Genomic DNA, 5180 nt, shown 5'->3' on the forward strand with positions numbered 1-5180 from the left:
CAAGGAAAAAACCAGGACCTGAAACCTTTAAGCAATGGGGTTTAATGCCATCTACAAGCAAGGAAAGTGACTTCCAAAAAGGCAGCCCCTGCCTTCCCTGTTCAACACCCTGCCATGCTAGACAAGCAAGGAGATGCTCTTGATTTTGGTCCTGGTGTCACCTGCAAATAGTGGTACTTACGAACTGAAAACTAAACCTGAATTTTGCTTTCAAACTTCTATTTAAGGTTGGCCAGAAAGCAAGGCACAGTTCTGTTCTAGGGACTGTTGGAGGAATCTCACTTTAATTCAAATACACCTGTGTATTAATAACCATACCTTTTCAAAATAAGCAATCACACTGCTGGCTTTTGCCCTCACTGCCACAAGTTAACTCTCAGTTGTGCACACATTTATGTGTGGATTATCTCTTGAGATCGGTGTGATTTTAAGCATGCAAGAGCAGAGAATCACATACATAAAACATTTGCAAGATCACAGCTCTGGTGATGTACTCTTAACTGAAATCGGGGCATGACACAGGTGCGTAAGTAGACTGCGGATTAAACGACTTGCTGACTGCCAGTTTTCTCAGAGTAATGACCATCAAGTTGGCTGCTGTGCTTTTCTGGGGAATAAGCAAAAACCCAAAGAAAACTGAGCTTTTAGGAGTCTTTAGTAAATTAGAGAGGTTTCTGTGTAACTTTAAGCACAATTAGCTAAGCTAGCAACACTAAGAAGTTAAGAGTTGTTTACCCATTAAAAGAAAGTGGGGAAATGGGTAGAAGTTTATGGGAACAAAAGTGGACTGCTGATGCCAGTGAAGTATTTTCCAAAACTTTCAGCATAGGATGAAGGCACCACGTGATCCCATGTAAGAATATTGCAGCAGAAAGTAGTCACAAGTACTCAATATCCTCCCTGGGAAAACAGCTCCCGGTTTAGGGGAAATGAGCTTGGGGTTGGTTATATGCTAATTGCTTTTCATTACTATGTGTTAGCAAAGCTGTTTAATACTTGCTGTAAAGCCTGGATTTCACTCTCCTCTCATTTAATACCAGGTTAAATCTGGAATAATAAGCTCTCAAAAGCTTAGAGGTTCCAGTAAAATGAGATTCGGCTAAAAATTACATGTTGGTTTCTACTAGTAACAGTGTTCTAGCTTTGGTGCCCTAAGCAATGAGAGAAGCAAGACTAGTGAGAAAAAAGAATATGCTTCATTATGATATTGAATGATTTTTGTAGAAGTTGCTGTGTCTTACTGCAAACCTTAGGAAGGGTTTCCTTCTCTGGAGAGCCCGAACTCCCCCCATCCCCCTTTTCTTAGACTTCAGAACAATGAAAAATATAATAGTCAATTTTGAATAATTTCCAAGTGTTTGTATGATGTATTTTGCTTAAGTGTTGGAAAATCAAGACGTGCGTGGAGCCAGATGGCTCTTATTTCAGTGTTTCTCAGGCAGCAATATCTGTGACTCTGAGGGCTGAACACTGAACGGGAGCTGTTTATCAGCTGAATGATAGCAAGATTTCTGATAAATTAAGCATCTTGGCCTGGTAGAATGAAGTATAAAGCTGATACTATAGTCATCCAAAATTGGTTTGTTATAAAGGTGCGCCTCTGATTCTTTGGTTAAAACAATTATTCTGGAATGTATTTGTCTGTGGCTCTTCAGGACTTTCGAGTTAAAGCTTTCATGTAAATCTTGTCCTTGCTAGGAAAATTACCAGATGCTGACAGGGGGTGTCACCAGTGGCTCAGCTGAACATATGCTGCATATGGCTTGGCTGCAAGTGCTGGACAGGGAGGCCCTGTTCCCTGCTGCTGCAGAGACTGGTGAAAACAGGTTTTAAACCAACTGATTTCAGCATAATACTAAGCGTTAGCCTCTATGCAGTGTTCATCCTACCAATGAGACTGAATAACTATTCAAGCATAGATTGGCCTGCCAAAATTTTTGCTGTATCGAGAAAAGCTCAAGTGACACCTTTACTAAGTTATTTTACAAACCGTCGTTTTGAGGTACACAGCAATCCCAATATCCTTGCATCGACGCTATGTTTGTATTATTTTGTGGTGAGGCTGGAATTGAAACTGAATCAGAGATTGAATGCAAAGCAGATTAAAATGTCTATTTACCTTAATCATTGTTTTTAATCCCTGAATTTGACACAACAGTGCTTCATAAAAAAATCAATGAACTGTTTTCTGGAGTAAGTATTTTCTTGCTTTTCCAGAGAACACACTTAAAAATATTTCCAGTTTGGGAAGTTGCCACAGAATTTTGTGGTTTTTTGTGTCTCTCTTGCAAACCCGCCACAGGCACCCACCCAGCACCGCCACCCGCACGCCCACCTCACACCCACACATCCTGGCACCCTGCAGCTTTGAAAGACAACACGCGGAGAATAAGCTGAGGGCAATTGCATGTTCCTCAGCCTTTTCCAATTCACAGCACTCCTGTGCAGGTACTGAGACAAATTTCGAGTCTGGAGCCATTTCAGGAGTCCCGTTGCTTGTGGAAAGAGTTTCTGCTTGCCTTCCTGTGCTTTTCTCCCTGCCCTTGGATGCTGACTTCTACCTCCTGCCCTTCAACAGCTCCGGTGCAGCCAGGGAAGCTGGTTCAACTCCCAGCCTGCCTGGAAAAAGCAGAAGGGAGGTCCAGCATCTCTCCCTTTAGGTGGTGGCATGCTCTTAGAATGGCTGGAGCCATCACTTCTACCTTCATCTGTAGAGACCAGGTAGATCGAAGGAGATGATGGTCCATGGGGAGCAACAGCATCGCTGGGTCAGCGTGTGCTAACAGGAGAGAGCAAAGCAGCCGTTCCAGTCCTGGCACAGAAACAGAAAGTTTGCTGAATTATGTCATGAAAAGGGAGAGGTGGGAAGAGGTCTGACTCAGGTATTTAGTATTGCTTAGACAAAAGACAACCCTAGGACAGAATTGGTGCAGACTGCCTCCCTTTCACACAGCTGGAAACATGGCCCACATCCCCAGCTTAGTATTTTAATTATGTACCCCAGTGTGTTGAGGGAATGGCTTCTATGGTTTTTTTCATTAGATTTTCTTAACTGGAAGTTTAACAAGGTCTTTTTAAAAAGGACAGTGTCACTGACAGGTACCAAAGTGCCCATTTGCTATTTGCAATGTTTAGGCAAAGACAGCTCACCATTGACAGCTCACTAACTTTTGTAGTAAGGAAATGTGTAATCTTTAAGATTCTTTCAGGTTGTACTCTTACAAGACATAAATTATTAGCCAGATCTGCAAACTCCAGTTTAGAAGATTAATGAACCATCATCAAAATAGGCAATTGAGTCTTGAAATGGGCACTTTAGTCTGAACTCCTTTCAAAAAACTGGAATTTAGAGTTTGTCCTCTGCATGGGTAGGTAATGGATTATTTTCTCTGTGTGTACACTTTTTATAGCTCTCATCACTGTAAGCATCAAAGTCCCCAAGGAGCATTGATGGATTTGTCCTTGCAGGCCCATAGGTTATAAGGCACTACTCCTATCATCACTTATTTCACACGTACGGCACTTAAGCTGAGAAAAGTATGCTGAACTGCCAAGGTCAGAAAGAAAGAAAATCCAGAATCTCTCTTCCCAGCCTCAGTCATAAAGATATCTTTCCTGCCTGAGTTGAGGGTTTCATTTTTTCAGATAATTTATGATTACTTTTGGGGCTGGTAAAATCCAGAGTTGTTTAACCTCTACTCATGGAATATGGGTGTCTGAGCCAATGGCCATAAAGGTCTCTTGGGGCACTGGTTCCAGTCCTGCACTGTTTCAGGCAATTATGCCATTTGGTACCTTAGATATACATAACTAACTCCATCTCAGGGTACTAAAGTCAGGTTTTCTTCCACGCTGTTCTAATAGGAAGACAGTTGCACAATTCTGATGTTCTGATCTTAAAAAAATCTTCTGATTCCCCACCAAAATCTGACTAACTTGTGCAGCAGCAATATCTTATAGAGGCAGTCAATACATATCATTTGTATTGCTTCCTAGAAACAATTATAATATTACAAATAACATCAGGCTGCAAGAGATTTCGTTGACTATCCTGCTCATAAAAGATCTAATTTAATATGTATGGTTGTTTTTAACAGGACCAGTAAGCTAGCCCAAAATTTATAAATTTGTTATGTGTCTGATTCCATGTCCAAACAAATAAGTTTTAGAGTGAGCAGCATAGTGTGTTTTCTGCATCTTTAAATCAGGTAACTCCTGGTCCTGCCAAAATAAATAGAGAGTTTGCTTAAATGTGATCATCCGTGTTTTAAAAAAATACTCTTGATCTTAGTATTAATAAAGAAGAAGGTAGGTAGTTACTAAGCACCAGAGAGAGGGATGACTATTAGTTAAAGGCTTATCATTGCTTTGAAGTTTTCAGGCAGGATAAATTCAGAGCATGTATTTTATTGAAAAGGCCCAGCACGTAAATGTTGTTGTAGCACTCATTGGTATCCACTTTGTTCAAATTGCCTTTTTCTAGCTTTTCCGTTGCACAGGGTTTTCGATAGAGTAATTTCAAACAAGAAGTAGAAGTTATTGACACACTAGAGGTAGAATTAGCAAGAAGATTTTTTTTTTTTCCTGAAAAGAAAGAGAAACGGTGGAGATGGTAATTCAATCTTCTGGCACAAGAAATGTGCCCATGAATGTTAATTTAGTTCAGACTGTAACAAACCCAGCACATTTGTCATTGTAAAAGGGGACTACACAAAGAAAAGTATTGATACTAATTGAAAAAACCCCTGTGTGGTTCTTGAAGCACATGAATCAAGATCACCTAGAAGCCTCCTAACAACAACAACAAACCCCCAAATGCTACCTATTTCTCCTTTTCTTAATCTTACTGAGATATTCACTGTCCTGATCTCACGAATGTATCAAAAGCTGTAATTTTTCAGGGCTTTTTGCCCTGGCCACCACGGAGTTAACTAAGGTGCACAGCTGCACTATCACCAGCTGGGTATTTCTGTTGCATCACGCTGGGCCAATTATTCTACTGAGACCTGTTATTTTATTATAATAAGCATCAGAAGCAAGATGATCTTATACAACTTTGCATAATTCCTACTGCTGTGGCATCACCATTCCTAATGAAGTCCACTACCTGCTTTACTTTTAAAGCAGTTCCATCTTTTCTCTTTACCGATGGACTCCGTACCTTTGCGCTTTGCTGTATC

The sequence above is a fragment of the Buteo buteo genome, chromosome 18 (assembly GCF_964188355.1).
Source record: "Buteo buteo chromosome 18, bButBut1.hap1.1, whole genome shotgun sequence".
NCBI classification, from domain to species: domain Eukaryota; kingdom Metazoa; phylum Chordata; class Aves; order Accipitriformes; family Accipitridae; genus Buteo; species Buteo buteo.